This window comes from Myotis daubentonii, chromosome 3, assembly GCF_963259705.1.
Source record: "Myotis daubentonii chromosome 3, mMyoDau2.1, whole genome shotgun sequence".
Classification (NCBI taxonomy): domain Eukaryota; kingdom Metazoa; phylum Chordata; class Mammalia; order Chiroptera; family Vespertilionidae; genus Myotis; species Myotis daubentonii.
The window spans coordinates 195,391,845-195,408,326 of NC_081842.1; the positions used below are offsets into that span (position 1 = coordinate 195,391,845).

A 16,482-nucleotide genomic window follows, 5' to 3' on the forward strand; every position below is an offset into this window, starting at 1 on the left:
TCCAGGATCCTTTTGTTCTGGGCTTTTGTTTCTCTGAACACCCGGCCTGGGAGGCACATTCTTCTCCAGCACCGGCTCCGGCACCAGTGACGCTGATGGAGAGCATTGGACTGTGGCGGTGAAGAGCAGATGCGGAAAAGCACTAGCTTTGCAGTGGGGAGAGCAGGTGATCAATGTTAACATCACCAGGAACAAGACATGTTGCTATCGCGGTCCCCATTGTCACGCCAGGAGACGGGCACTGTGCCTCTGTGATAAGCTTCCCAAATCCGTAACCTCAGAACGTTCAAGAGAAAACACCAGACTCACGCCATCGGAGGAACATCTGAGGGAACACCTGACTGCTGCGCTCCCAAGTGTCAGGGTCACAGCCTAGAGACCAGGGAGGGAACGTCTTGATGAAAGGCCGGGTGCGGGTGCTGGACTAGGTCCGGGAACAGAAAAAGGGCATCAGTGCAACAAACCGGGGAAATTCCGCTCATGTCTGTAGTTTAGTTAATAATATGGTGCCGATGTTAATTTTTAATATTGAGAACTATCCCATAGTTCTGTGAGACATTAATATTAGATGAGGCTGGGTGAAGGGCGTATGGGAACTCTCCACCATCTTTCCAACTCTTCTATAAATCGAAAATGATTTAAAAATAAAAAGCCAAAAGGGGGGAAAAAAAAGGGAACAGAGCACATGGGTTCATATCTGGCTCCTCCACGTCCTGGCTGTTTGGCTTAGGATATGAAACACAACTCTGTGAGCCTCAGTTTCCCTATTTGGAATACGAGGCTAATAACAGTGCCTTCCTCATAGGGGGCTTGCAGGGATTGAGTTCATGCTGAGATACACACCTGGGAAGTCCCTGCTCACAAGAAGCAACCAATAATGTGTAGTTATTATTATTGCGATTCATGACAGAGGAAGTGACGGAATTCAGTAAGATTTGAATGACTCAGTGTGATTCAGTGGAAGATCTGCGGATCTCTTCTGCGTGCCAGGTCTTCTTACTGGAGGTTGGAGAGAAGTCGGGGCCCGGACCTTGCCCTGGAGGAACTCAGATACGAGGGTGGGGAGGCAGAACCGGATGCAGATAAGGATCAGGCAGGGGAGTGCAGTCAGGCAGGAGGGTGTTGAATTGGTGTGAGGTCAGAGGCGGGAGCTCTGTTGGAGTCTAGGACTGAGTGGGCACTCAGGAAAGACTTCGAGGATGTGCTGACACTTGAATTGGGTTGTGATATACAAATAGGAATTTTCTAGATGTACAGGATGTGGGCACATAGTGTAGTAAGCACATTACAGGCACCTCTAGGCATTGGGTTTGATGCTCGTTCTGTTCTTTCAAACCCTCTCTATAGCCCTGCAACATGGATGTTTTTATTACCAATTTGTAGTTGAGGCGATGAGGCTAAGCGTGGGCAGACATGGAGGAGGGAGACAGGTTGGAGAGATGCCCTGGGCAGACATGGAAGACCCTGCTGCTATTCCCAGGGGTTTGGACTCTCTCCTGTAGGTCAGGGGAGCCCTGGAAAGGCTTACCCAGGGGGCAAGGCCATCAGATCCGTGTCTTGGGCAGCTCCCCTGGCTTCAGTGTGGGGTGTTATAGGCGACAGAGCAGAGCAGGAAGCCTGGAGAAGAAGGGATGAGAGCAGGAAAGAGACAGATGATGAGAAAGTAGCATCTTGAAATATCTACTCTAGTGAAATGTAGAAAAGTGAGTGAAACGCAGCTTTACAAAAGCAGGCATAGAAACACAGGAGTCTTGGTGGAGCGTGAGCTTTGTGTGCACCGACCAAGTGGCAAGGCGGCCACAGGCAGATGGGCTGGGGTTCTTGAAGCCAGCAGCAGGGAGGTGCAGGTCCCCACCTCTTCTCACAGCGGCTCGGGGCACCTGAGCTGAGATGTGGGTGAGTTCCAGAGGCTCCTCTCCAAAGGGAACAGCGATGCCAGGGCTGTGTAACATGGGGCAGCATTCCAGACCACATCCACGAGGGGCCGGTGAAGGACTAAGGATGTTGAAACTGGAAGAGAAACAACTCAGCCAAAAATAGAGCAATGTGCCCAGAGCCCCAGAGGACCAGTGGGGGGGACATTACAGAAAGCTGATTTGGGATTTTCCCAAACCCTCAATTCACTTCTGTTCCTTTCTGCTTCTTTCTCTGAAGGCAGAATTTCTTCGCTTCTCTGGTCCACGGGATAGGTGGAAAAATCCCTGCGGCAGTTTCTAAGCTCTGGGTACCCAGTGACACAGTCACTTCCTTTCTGTCTGTCTCCGCCTCCATCACCAGTTTCCCACAATCCTCAGGGAAGGGCCTCTGACTGGTCCAGCTCAGACCAGATGCCCACTCCTCGTCCAATGAACAGTGGTCATAAGGGCGGAGCCATAGTGGTCAGTGGAACACTAGAATGGGGTGGGTCCCATTGCTCTGACCACATGGAGGAAGAAGAGGGAGGTTACAGAAAAGGGGGGCCTGGCCAGAGAATCCAGTAGGTGTGGCGCAGCTAACCTATTCGAACGTCTCTGTCCAGGCTCTCCCCGAGTTAGTAGTCTTATTCGCTAACCTACAGTGATTCTGGAAGAGAGGGTCTGGAAGTAGGAGGGGTGTCTATTCCTTGAAGATTTGTCCTGCCCTGGATACTGGAACTCCTCCTCATTCCAGACCAACACTGGGTCTGATTTTCCAATCATTTTGACTACTTCCCAGGACTGGAGACATCTGTGATGTTGGAACACTGAGACTGCTATCCTTCTAGCGTTGAGGCTCCCTGTCTGGAGAGAGGTCCCAGCTGCTGTTGCTATGGCTCCTGTGTCCTTGGACTCTCCAGGGTGTGGGGTTGCGATGCTAATTAACTATAAAGAGTGGGCTTGGAATTGGAATTTTCTGGGCCTCCAGGTCCCTGGTCGCAGCATCTGATGCTCATTAAACCACAGGTAGATGAATTAGCTCCGTGGATGCTGACTGTGCAACCCCAGGGAGCAAAGGCAGCAGCTGGGAGCCCAGTTTGGCGAGGTGCTGACAATACACTGGACAGAGCCTGACAGGAGGCACTGGCTCGGATTCACTCGGTGGGCCCGGATCTCAGTCTCTCTCCCTCTGTCTTGGACCAGTTCTGTGTCGGAAGTTCCAAAACCTGAACCATCCACCCTGCACCAGCCTGTGGGTGAGAAGGCAGCCACGATATCATGGGTCCTTGATTGGAAGAGCTGCAAATTCCATCTGCTTCCTGGGTGGTCTCTCCTTCCCAGTGAAGTTTTCCCTGGTTATGTTGGGTTGCCCCGGGGGGCAGGCCCTCGGATGCACGCCTCTTCTTCAACTCTCCTTCCCGGGGAGCCCTCTGCTTGCCATTTGAAGGTGGCAGCTGGCCGCTGCCACTGCTGCTGATGCCCTCGGTGAGAGGCCCCTGCCTGGGCATCTGCCCACTGTTGCGTGACCCCTGAACTCTGCCACGGGAAGCCAGAGCTGAAGGGGAGAGAAGGCTCACTTTTCTTCTTCTTCTCCACACCACACCTGGCCTTGCGGGCCCCCACACAGCCCAACCTGAACCCACTGTCCACACAGTCAGTCCTTTGTGAAAATAGCGCCTATATCTTCTGGGCCTAACCCATCTCCATTGGGTTCCACTTCAGCCCATTAGGCTGAGCAGGGTGACAGAGGCCATCTCATGACATCGTTCTATTGTCCTCATGTCAAACTTCCTTCCAACTTAGGGAAATATCAGAAGCTCCCACATACACCCTATATAATAAAACCCTAATATGCAAATTGACTGAACAGTGGAATGACTGGTCGCTATGAACTGACCACCAGGGGGAAGATGCTCAACATAGGAGCTGCCCCCTGGTGGTCAGTGCGCTCCCACAGGTGGAGCGCTGTTCAGCCAGAAGCTGGGCTCACAGCTGGCGAGTGCAGGGGTGGTGGCAGGAGCCTCTGCAGCAGCACTAAGGAGCAGCAAGCTGAGCAGTAGGGAGCAGCAAGCAGGCAGGCGGTAAGGAGCGAGGAGTCCCAGACTGTGAGAGGGCACAGGCTGGACTGAGCCCCCCCCCCTTCCCCCCGCCACCAGTGCACGAATTTCATGTACCGGGCCTCTAATTATTTTATAATGGGGGAGGGGGAGAAAGCCAGTTGCCTCAATCGCCCTACCTGCTGGCAGCATCCAGTATCCTGTCCCAGTCCTGCCAGGTCCCTGCCTGGTTCTCCATTTGATTTCTGTTTGAGTGTTTATGTCCATCAAAATTAATCAACGTTTATCGAGTATGTATGGTGTAGTCAGCATGGGGGAAATGACTTTTTTCTTAAAGAAAACTTTTCTGCTGTCTGATTTTTTTCCCCTCCCAGGTTTTTCAGCCTCTGGAAGGGATGCCTTGAATTATTCAACCTGCAGTACAGATCTCCGGAGAACATTGCCTCGCGGCTACTTTAATCACTAGAAAGGTTCAGAGTCAGTTATAATCAAGCCGGAGTCAATGTGGAAGTGCTCATCTCTGGCTTGAAAACAAGATCAAAAGGAAGACCGTGGAGGAGATAGAATCTGAAAGGAAGAAATGGATGCTGGTTTCCAGAGACACTGAGGTCCTCATATTTCCAAAGGGGTTGCAGGCGGCAAGCCCAGCCCTGGCAGAGCACGTGACTGCGTGCTTCTCTGACCTTTTTCCAATGTCACGGAGAAGTCGGATACAGCTGTGAGATGCAGGTGGGCGGAAGGGCTGCTCCAACCTGAGCTCACCTGGGATTAGGTATGTTCAGGCAAGGGCTGGCGGGGATGGAGGGTACGGGGAGCTGGCTGGAGGGCATCTGTGGACATAACAAGGTGGAAAAGTGTCTTTAGGGAGGTGAGTGGATCCAGTCGCTTTGTCTTAGGGAAGGGGCCATTCTGTTCTCCTGTCTCAGTCCTGGGAAAGGGACGGGAGTGGAAGTCTACAAGGAGGTGTTTTGTTTTTAGGGTCCAGCTTGTGTCCTCTGTATTAGATTGTGTGGCGCAAAAGGGAGGGAGGCGATTGTGCCAAGGTGGGCACGGGCACTTCAGAGGATGCAGGGTGGTCTCAGTGCGCTGAAGGCCCTGCTGTCCCACTGGTGGCTCCACAGTGACAGGGCCACCCGCAGGAGCACGGGAGCCCTGAGGCGGCTGAGGTGGGGTTCCCCTCTCCCCTGACTGCCAAGGATGGGTCAGCATGGCGGGCAAGGCACTGTGCCCCCTGCCACCCCAGGAGGAAGGATGCTTGCTGCCTAAGTCAGGGGCTCCAGGAGGCCACATCTAGGGCTTGTGGGTGTGGGGCTTCTCAAAATGGGAGAATGTTGAATTCTCTGCCTCGGTCTCGTTCCCCCTTCCCCGGCTGGGCAGCCCGCTAAGGTCTCGTGGGGGAGCAGCCTGCTAGCCTGGGGCCAGGCGTTGGGGCTGTGGCTCTCTTGTAGCACCGCCCTCTCTGTGGTGTTCTTTCTCTGGCCCTTGGTGGCCAGGGGTAAGGTGGGGCTGGCCGTGGTTTTGCCTCAGAGCAGTGAGGTCTGAGATGAGGTTGGGGAAGGGAGTGGCTCAGCTTAGTTTAGGAAAAGGAGTTCTGGGCCCAGCCCAGGATGCTGGCACCGGGGTCAGGACTGGAGACCAGCTAGCAAGAAGGGGCTGGCCCTGTGTCACTGCTTAGTAGGCCTCGGAGGCTGGGCCAAGGCTGGATTTGGGAATTCTGGGACTGACCCAGGCCTATCCCAGCAATTCAGTTGCAGCCACACTCTAGTCCAGGGGTGGGCAAACTTTTTGACTCGAGGGCCACAATGGGTTCTTAAACTGGACCGGAGGGCCGGAACAAAAGCATGGATGGAGTGTTTGTGTGAACTAATATAAATTAAAAGTAAACATCATTACATAAAAGGGTACGGTCTTTTTTTTTTTTTTAGTTTTATTCATTTCAAACAGGCTGGATCCGGCCCGCCGGCCGTAGTTTGCCCACGGCTGCTCTAGTCACACAGCCCCAGCCCAGTGGTGGAGGAGGGTGCTGGAAGCCTGGGGGCCTTGGGAAATAAGACCTTTGGCCCCCATATTGGTGCCCTCCCTGGTGGAAATGGGCTGCCATCACAGGGGTGTGGCTTATTCCTTTGGCTCAGTGGGCAGCAAAGGCCTTGGTGATTGATGGGAACAGATCACAAGAGGGGAGAAACAGCAGCTGTTAACACGGCAGAGGATGTGTTTGTGACACATAGGAGTCACCCACTGGGTGCCTGGGCTCCCTGGGGTCAAGTCTCAGCTGTCACCGACCAGCTATGCAACCTCCTCCTCTCAGGGCCTCAGTTTCTTCACCTGTAAAATGGGTAGAAGGTTGTGGTGCGTGTTAACCAGCTAATGCATGCAAAGCACTTGGCACAGTCCCAGCGTGTAGGAAACCCTCAGCCAACAGCTCCTCATGCTCACTTGTGTCTCTGCGTCCTCTCTGGGACTGAAAGTTCTACAATAGCAGATGGGGGTTCGAGCCTTGGAAATGCCTCTGTGACTAAACTCTTTTGTGCTCCACAGACTTGGGGCTCTAGGAAAATACTGGTGAACTGTCTCCTCTTGTGCAGAGCAGTGAAGCCATGCAAATGAATGGGTCTCGCCCTCAGCCTTCCCCCCATTTCGGTGGAATGAGCAAAAGGGGATTACATCCTGTTATAAACATGTACTGCCCAAACGAAAACTGAATGCTACACAAGAGATAGGATTGCTCCGCCCTGGGTGGCTGCTTAGCAATTTGGTGGTTTCCTTCTACACCTATGCAACATATCACACACACACACACACACACACACACACACACACACACACACACACACACACACTTTATATTTCCCTCCTCTCCCCTCCCCACCTCTCCTCTCTCAGAGGGGAACCGTACTACACACACATTATTGTACACATTGTTGACATTGCTTAGTAGTCTGCCTCCCCCTCATTATTGTGTCAGGCACATCTTTCCCTGTCAGTCATATATTTCTATCACAACCCCCACCGTGTCAGATAGTGCTGTTCCCAGAAGATTTAGGGAATGAAAGGGACAAAAGGTAGTCTAATAACCCCAAGGGAGAACCGAAGAAAGGAGGCACTTTTACAAAAGACAAAAAAATGATTTCCCTTGGTTAAAACATTCACTTATCTTAAAAACACACACACACCTTGAAAAAGCTGTTTTTATTTCATAATCTTACCACCAGATATAATTGTAGTTAACATTTTGGCATAGCTCTTTCTGGTCTTTTTTCTATGTCCTCAGGGTTTTTTTTTTGTTGTTTTTTTTTTGGGGGTGTGTGTGTGTGTATGTATGTTTGAACAAAATTAGAACCACACTGGAACATTTTCAATGTATGTTTTTTATTTAATATTATTTCATAGACATTATCTCTCCTCACTATATATCATATGGGTCTAAGTCAGTGGTTCTCAATCTTGGCTGCACATTAGAATCACCTGGGAATCTTTTTAAACTCCTGATTTCTGGGCCCCATCCTCTGGAAATTCTATTTCTTTGCTATGGGGTGGGGCCACAACATTAGTAACAAAGAAACAGAATTTCTGGAGGATGAGGCCCAGAAATCAGGATTTTATTTATTTATTTTTAAAATATATTTTATTGATTTTTTACAGAGAGGAAGGGAGAGAGATAGAGAGTTAGAAACATCGATGAGAGGAAAACATCGATCAGCTGCCTCCTGCACACCCCCTACTGGGGATGTGCCCGCAACTAAGGTACATGCCCTTGACCGGAATCGAACCTGGGACCCTTGAGTCCGCAGGCTGACGCTCTATCCACTGAGCCAAACCGGTTAGGGCACAACACTCCATCTTAAGATGGAGATGCAACACTTGCAACATCTATGTATGATTTTGTCTCTGGTAACTGTATTCCCAGCCACAGTACCTATTTGCATAACAGGGCAGTCTTTTCATTTGTCCCATAAGCATGTATTAGTGATCTTTACAGCGTAACCACTTACTCTATTGCTTTTAAAAGTGATATTTGAAGGCTTGTTTACAATGACAGCCAACACTTGCAACTGTGAGGTTATAACCCCAAGAATAATTACTAAATCCCTGCTAAATTCTTTTTTTTTCTTTTTGGCCAATTCCAGCAGGTGACCTCCAAAACTAACATTGATTGAGGTCAGAGAGGACTAATGTGATTTCCTCAAACAGTACTTTGTTGTTTAAAATAAAATAACAAAGAGAGAATGCGCTTAATAGGAGACTCTTTGTAAGAACTTGAATTTAAAGAGATTTTCTCTTTTTTTTTCTAAAGGATAATTGTGAGAGAAATCCTCATGTTATGTTTGGACATATGATTTTTTTTGAAGACAAGATTAATAGAAGCATGGTTTTACATCTTTTGGCTGTGCCCTAATTTATTTAATCATTCTTCTATTGTTGGACAGTTCAATTATTTCCACTTCGTGTGCTTTATAAATGATAAGCCACATCCTTGTACTTATATCTCTGGGCACGTTGCAGGTTACTTCCTTGGGCCCAATTCCCACAGGGTCAAATGGTGTGGATATCGTTAAGGGTCTCAATACATTGTGCCACATTGCTCTTCAGAAAGTTTGCTTCAATTTGTAATCCCATCAGCAGAGAATGAAGGTGGCACTTTAGCATGAACATACAGCATTTCTGAAATTGACGGGCGGAGTGCTTCTCCATAAACCCATTGAGCTTTTTGCAGAGTTCCATAATTTATTAGAGCTATAGATAGGACTTCTTGGGACTCACCTGCTCCCACTGATTGCCCAATAGGCTTACACACCTCTTGTGATGGGATGCTCCCTACCCCAAGGGGAACCTTTGCCGGGACTGGATGGCTGTGGTGCTAGCTCTCCTTCAGGTCAGCCAAAATCTGCTTCCCTATAATTGGCACAATGAAGCAGATATTTTCTGTGCGCCTCCCTTATGCACCTGGCTTATCTCTACAGTCACCAACTGGGGTTGAGGGAAAGAGAAATTGAGTGTAATGAGTACCAACGCTGGTGCCAGGCACCACACCAGCCACAACTCCATGAAGCTGGGGTCATTGTCCCATAGTTTAAAGTTAGGGAAATTGAGGCTCAGAGAACTTGAGCATCTTGTTCAAACTCACACAGTCATAAAGTTGAGGGACTGGGATCAAACCAGGTCTGTCTGACTCTCTAGGGCCCACACTGTCTTCCTTGGGCCTAACGTTTTTGGAGCTATTTAAAACAAGTCTGCCCTAGAGGATAAGGCCCCTGGCCAGGTCTGGTGGGCTTACTTCCAAGGCTTGCCAGGATAGCCCTGGCTTCGTCTCCTGACCTGTTCTCCCCATAAATGCATCGGTGGTGGTCTGCCCTGAGTCCACTTGGTTAGTCTGGGAACCCCCTTTCTACGTGGACCACCATTAGAGTTGGCTAAATTCGAAGCTACATGGGATTGGAAGGGACACAGCAGCCATTACTCTTGGGAGGTCATCATAGTCAGAAGGAGTGACAGATGTAGAGATGCCTGGCAGGTTTCAGCTCTTCTCTCTGGATGCCTGTCCAATGGTGATCAAGTCCACCGGACCACTACCGGATGTGGCTGCAGACTCTGGAGTTGGAGCCACGTAGACTCACTGGCTCTCATGGGCCTCTCCACCAGCTCCGCCTTCACAGTCCCACTTGGGATGCGCGTGGCTTTTCCAAGTGACTGATTAGTAGCTTCTCCCAAAGGTGGGCCACGTAGAGAGGAAAACTGGGCCCTTGCTGGCTTCTCACTTGGTTGGACAGAGAGGTCCCAATGAGATTTGCATGTTTTTGTTTTCTCCAAGGGGAGAGAGGGTGGCCAGGGAGAACTGCAACCTTGGGTCTAGTTCTAGCCAAGATGAGTAGAATTGGTGAGGCGGAAAAGGACCAAGCCTTGAAGAAATGTGAAGGAGTCATAGTGGCTCTTGGAATGGGGAAGGTCAGTCTTCCTGGGTGTAGGAGGGTGCTCAAGTCACAGGTGAACCCAAGGCTTGAGCATGTAGAGGGAGACGGATTGAGGGAGAGGGTGGTGGACAAGACTCGGATTCTGACCACATGATGGAGGTTGACCTCACGGTGTCAGGAGGGCCTGCAGGGCGTGGTCCCAAGTATCTTCCATGGGTACATCTGTCAAGTCTTTGAACACCTGTCCACGCTGCTCAGTGGACCACGGTGTGCAGCAGCCCTCACCTTTGGACCTCTCTGGGCCTCTCTAGATCACTTTCCCTCTAACACAGCTGGAATGGCTAATGGACAATGAGTCCAGAGATAATCCTATTGATCAACTGCTTCTTAATCTTCTCCTGCTGGTCACTAATCTCTAATGATGCAATCTCCCGTGCCCTGTCCAAGTAGGGGCTTGGCTCAGGCATACTTCGAGACCCACTCTTGTGTAAAATATGTGATTCTAGCCCTGGCTGCCTTGTCAAACTTGTAGCTACTCAGGCTTGGGGCCACTGGCATTAGAGATGGTGGGATTCAGACGGAGGCGTTTTCTAGACAAGGCACATGCAGCAGGAACAGAACCGAGGGTCGTCCTCTTTTCTTCTGGGGTGACTTCTAGAGTGTGCCACCTACTGCTTTATTTATTTTAATATTTTTATTAGATTTCAGAGATGAAGGGAGAGAGAGATAGAAACATCAATAATGAGAGAGAATCATTGACTGGCTGCCTCCTGCACACCCCACTCTGGGAATCAAGTCCACAACCTGGGCATGTGCCCTGACCAGGAATCAAACTGTGATCTCCCGGTTCCTAGGTCTAAGCTCAACCACTGAGCCACGCCAGCTGGGCAGACACCCACTGTTTTCAAGATGAGAAAAATCCTGGAGTCCAGCCTGTTCCCTAAGCTCTTGAACTCTGCAGGAGTCTATCCTTGCTCCATATTCTCATAGACCCTTCCAGCTGTCAATAGCTGTGCCCAGCTCTTCCCTGGTGCCCACCTCCTGCCCCAGACTCCCTTATAGCGGCAGGAGGAGCAGGTGTTTGTATCAAACCAATATGTTCACATGAACCTCTTCTCTGGCCTGCAGAGCACAGCCTCCCTTCCGTGCTGATCTCCCAATTTTCTTGGGGCCCGACCACGCCCGGGAGAACAGTAACCAGGCTGCCCATCTGAGTAGATTCTTCAACAGCAGCTCAGAGAACAGCTCTCCGTTTTCCCCATGCTGACTATGGAATTTGGGGAGCTGTGGGACTGTTTCTGGGGTATCTGATCCTACTCTGTTTAGACCCTGGGGCTTAGTTTTCGGGGCAGGGCTGAGCTATTTCAGTCCCGGAAGCCTGGAGTGCTGTGGGGTATGACCTCAATTTGCTGAGCATGACCCCTATTCCAGAGCCTAAGCCAGGCCTTCACCCGACTCTGCAGGCGGCGTGTCTTTTCTGAGCCGTCAGGCCACCTCCTTCCTGCCCTCCTCCCCACTTAGCTTCATCAGCAGCGAGAATTCGGGGCTCCCTCTAGCCTTCTGTGCAGCCTGATCATCCACAGCAGTTTTTCATTGTAAAAAGCCCCCGTTCTCTCTTGCTGCAGCCTAGACTGTTCTGCCTGTCTTCATTCTAAACACAGGAAGGATGCAGTAGGGTTTCTCCTGCCATTTGATTCATTTTCAGAAATTTAACTTCCAAGTCTCAGCTTCTCTCTGCAGGAAAAACACACAACCCACTCAGGTGCTTGAAAGCAGCTGCCACCGGTGAGGAGGAAGTGCCTTAGCCCGGGGATGAAGCCTGGTCAGGGTTTCAGAGAATTTCTCTGGTATCCATCGATTCTCAATCTCGGGAACTGCTCCTATGCCTGGGGCCTGGTGGGAATGTCCTCTCCTGGGGATTACCGCCACACTCTTTATAAGCACCCTTAGCTTGCCTTGTTCTGTGGATGCCATCAAGGCCTTATTGCTTCTCTTTCTGGAGTCTCTTTCTAGATTGTTTTGGGAGTCCTCCCACCCCCCAGGGAGAGGAACTCTAGTTCCTATTGCCTCCTGTTAATCTGAGCACCTGGCTGCCTCCGGCTCAGTGCTCCCCAGGGGTCCCTCTGGGACTCTCACTCAGCACCTTCGTCAACACCAACACTCCACTCCTGTAAATACTTCTCCAGCCGTCTGAGCTCAATGACTCTCTAAGCTGCCCACCTCTCCATTATCCTTCCCCCCATCCACGTAGCCTTTGGCTCCGGTGTCCACCTCTAAATATGCCTTGTAATCTCTTAGGTCAAATTCCCCCATATTGGACTGTGGCCAGCTCCTAGGACGGCTGACCTGCCAATGAATGGATAGGCTGCCTTTGGGCCTGGCGTTCCCTTCTCAACAGTTAGCTGGGGCGGGGGTGATGGGGTCACGTGGTACAGAACGTGGCTGGTCCCCCTCAGAAGGGGCCATGGGGGGCGATCATGATGGCTATCCTCAGTAAAGGCCAGTTGTGCTCTCCAAACCCCACCTGACCCAGCAGGGCACATGCCGGGGTCCCATCCCTTTCATACTCACAGGGACAGGATCTGTGACATTTAACGATTCTGTGCTCCCAACATAAAAGGGGAGGAGAGCTGAGTAGCCAGCTGCCACTCAGAAGGACCAGGGCCCACGCCCAGAGCTCAGAAGGGCACACAAAGGAGTGATTTGGGGAGAGCCTGAGTGATGTCACCGCTGCAGACAGGGCCTTCCTTGTGGGCTTGAGACTGGTCTTTCAGTGTCTATGCTGAGACCTGCAGGGTTCAATGCCTGGTTTAGTTCTGAAAATTGGAGCCGCCCACTGGTGGTCTGGCAGAAAAGGGCTGACTTCTGGAATGCAGTGTAAGAAAGTGGGGACTGATTTGCTAAGTGGGGTTGGGCTGAGAGTCAATGGCCCACCTCTCTGTCCTCTTGCTGGCCTCTCCAGGAGTGGGGCCCTGTGACACGAGGCAGAAATGATTCCCTACTACACTCCTCACTTTCTACCAACCATCGCCTCCCGCAGAGGGGCCACGGCGAGTCCAGCCCTGGGGCAGCTGAATGGGAACTCCAGGATGGCTGGTGGAGTAGGACCTCTAGTCTTTCTGCTGTAGAACTCACGTGGCTTTTAGGATATAATTAAAAGACACACACACACTTTTATTGATTTCAGAGAAGAAGGGAGAGGGATGGAGAGACAGAAACATCAACGATGAGAGAGACTCACTGATCGGCTGCCTCCTGCATGCCCCATACTGTGGATCAAGCCCACAACCTGCACATATGCCCTGACCTGGAATCAAACCCGTGACCTCCTGGTTCATAGGTCGATGCTCAACTACTGAACCACACCGGCTGGACTGTTAGGATATTCTTCATATTTCTAAGATACTTGTAGAACATGAATAGTGTGTACAGTGGAGAAAGCCTTGGTCTAAGCAACATAGGTTGGTGTAAGGGACATAGGTTCTGGTCCCAGATCTTCTAACTTGCTGTGTGATCTTGGGCAAGTCCCTTCCTCATGCTGGGCCTCAATTTTCCCATCTGTAAAATGAGAGGATTGGATGAGATAAACTGTAAGAATCTGGCTAGCTCTCAAGTAATCATTGTTGTCACACAGCCACTCATGTTTATTGAATGTTTCCATGTGTTTTACCTGCATTATCTCATTGAAACCTAGAATTATTTGACAGCCTTTCTCACGGGAGGAAATGAAGGCTCAGAGATGTTAGTAACATGTCTGGGGTCACACAGCCAGGAAATGGTGAGGCTTGTCTGATGCCAGGGCCTTGACGGGCCCTTCCAGAAAGAGGAGACTGCAGCCTGGGGGCGCCTCATTCTCGTAAGCATTGTTAGCTTTCGAGGCTGCTCTCTGGACCCCACTGCTGTCCTCGCCGCTGACAGTGGGATGGAATCAGTATGTTTAATAAAACTTGGCAGGTTTTGAACCATCTTGCCCTGTCTAAGGCAATGGGTAGTCCTCAGCCCTGACAGGCAGACGCCACGCGGTCCCTGGGTTGCATGTATGCCCTTTAAATGCCAAAGCTGGATCAGGTCCTATTTTTTTCACGGGGAGGCCCAGCATCTCAGAAACTGGAGTCAAATCAGAATCTTCCCAGGCAGCACTTCCTTCACGACACCTTCAACTACGAAATGGCCCTTCCACCGCATGCAGGCGCCAGGGACTTTTTCTTAAATTAAGAATTTGATACATTCCTTCAGCTCCCCTCCAGGGGTTACAGAGAGCAGGGAAAGGGATGCCTTGTGCTAATGTGAGGTGTGGTTTTGCATTTTGAAGGAGATCTTGACAATCTCCAGGAAAAAAAGATGTTCCCGAATGACCCTCAGTTCTTGGTGAGAAGTGCTAGCTGGTGTAAGTCCTGCAGGGCCTCCTGTCCCCTGGATATCCACAGTCTGTCTGCCTGGGGCCCAATGACAAAGTGGAAGGGCGTGTGTGTGTGTGTGTGTGTGTGTGTGTGTGTGTGTCTGTGTGCCTGCTGGGGGGCGCAGGGGCACTGGGACTGCTCTATTCTGAGGGAGTGCTCTAGAGGAAGAGCGCTGAACAGGGGGTCTGAGGTGACCTGGGAGCCTCCCTCACTGGGCTGTTGTGAGCTTCCATCAACATGGCTAACCTGGAAAGGAGCCTGGCACAGTGGTACCTGTAGGCCCTTCTGGGCTGAGGACCTGGCACCTGCCTTGGTCAGGGCAACTGTCCAGGGAGGGTAAAGGGAGCAGGTCTTGGGGAGGGAAGATGGTAGGAAGCCAAGCAGATAGCTTGTCTTGGGCAAGTTGCTTGGCCTCTCTGTGCCTCGTCTGAAAAACGGGGTAGTAACAGTATCTACATCATAGATTGGTGGGAGGATAAAACAAGTGCTAATGAAAGTGTATGGCGCATGGCAAATCCCATTAATTCTTTTAACACACAAATTTTTCTTTCTTTCTTTCTTTTTTTTTTTTTGTTAATCCTCAACTGAGGATATTTCCCATTGATTTTTAGGGAGAGTGGGAGAGAGAGGGAAAGACAGAGAGAAACATTGATGTGAGAGAAACACATTGGTTGGTTGCCTCTTGCATGCAGGGCCCGGGCCAGGGAGAAGCCTGCAACCATGGTACATGCCTTTGACCAGAATCCAATCTAGGACACTTTGGTCTGCAGGACGGCACTCTATCCACTGAGCCAAACCGGCTAGGGCTACATGAGTTTCTCTTGAAGCTGTGTGTGTGTATATTTAAGAGATGTTTTAGGTTTATGGGAAAATTGATCAGAAAGTACAGAGGGTTCCCATATAGCTGCTCCCAGTTTCCCTTATTATTTACATCTTGTGTGAATGAGTGTGGTACATTTATTACAGCTGATGAACCAAAACTGATACCCTATCATTAACTTAAGTCCTTTGTGTGCATTAGGGTTCACTCTTGGTGTTGGACAGTGTGTGGTTTTTGACAAATGTCATCATTACAGTATCATCCAGAGTAGTTTCATTGGCCTCAAAATCTTCTGTGTGCCACTCATTTGTCCCATCCCTCTCCCCCTCCCATCACCAGGCAACCACTGTCCCGTTGGTCCTGCCCTTTCCAGAATGTCCTATGCATAGGATCATTCAGTATGTAGCCTTTGCAGGTTGGTGTATTCACGTAGTAACATGCATTTAAGGTTCCTCCACGTCTTTTCCTGGCTCGATAGCTCATTTCTCTTTATCACTGAATAGTATTCCATTGTCTGGATGTACCACGGTTTACTTATTCATTCACCCACTGAAGGACACCTTGGGCACTCCAGGTTTTGGTATTACTAATTTCATAACGTCTGGGAGGTGTCATGGTTTGAGGGCAGGGACTTTAGGACCAGCCTGAGCGGCTCCAGATTCTGCCACCAGCTGGGTGATCTTGCAAAGTTATTTAATCTCTTTCACTTTCCTTCTCCGAGAAATGGGGATATGGAAGGCTGTCACAGACAGCTACACTGCGATGGCTCAAATGGAATAGAAATTTCTCTCTCAGTAATAGTACAGGTGGGGTGGGCTCCAAGTCACCAGAGAGTGCTGCCACACAGGGTAATTCAGGGACCTGAACCCACCATTTCTTTTCTTTTCTTTTTTGGTGCACCCTCCCTGGAGGTACTGCAATACCAGGTCGATGCGTGGAGTGGATGGAGCAAGCTCCTATTCCATCTCCTAAATCCAAAAATCCATTTAATATATTGTCCTCGGATAGAGGACGTATCAGATATTAAACTGATAAGAACAGATACTACACTTGATCGTAGCCAAAAGGCTGAGAAGCGATCAAACCCACCATTTCAACACCGGGCTTCCAGTCACTCAGGTGGGTTGATCTCTGCCAGAGGGCAGGAGGTAGAGTGTGGGGAGTTCACTCCCTCCCTTAACCTGGCCTGGAAGTGGCCCTCATGTCCCTTGCTCACATGCTATTGGACAGAACTTGGTCACATGACCTTGCCTCACTGCTAGGGAAGCTGGGAAATGTAGTTTAGTCATGCCCCTGGATTCAATTCTAATGAGAGGAAAGGGAAAGTAGAGTTGGGTGGACAGTTGGCAGTCTCTGCCATGTAATAGAACCTAATTCCTAGGTTTGTGATGAGGGTTAAAT

General features: G+C 50.2%; 1 non-coding gene across 1 annotated transcript; it reads right to left on the reverse strand.

The window, feature by feature from the left end:
- Positions 1-15,970: 15,970 nt before the first annotated feature.
- LOC132232274 (U2 spliceosomal RNA) lies at positions 15,971-16,161 on the reverse strand. Its single transcript, XR_009452388.1, has one exon. It is a non-coding gene; the product is annotated as a U2 spliceosomal RNA (small nuclear RNA).
- Positions 16,162-16,482: the final 321 nt, after the last annotated feature.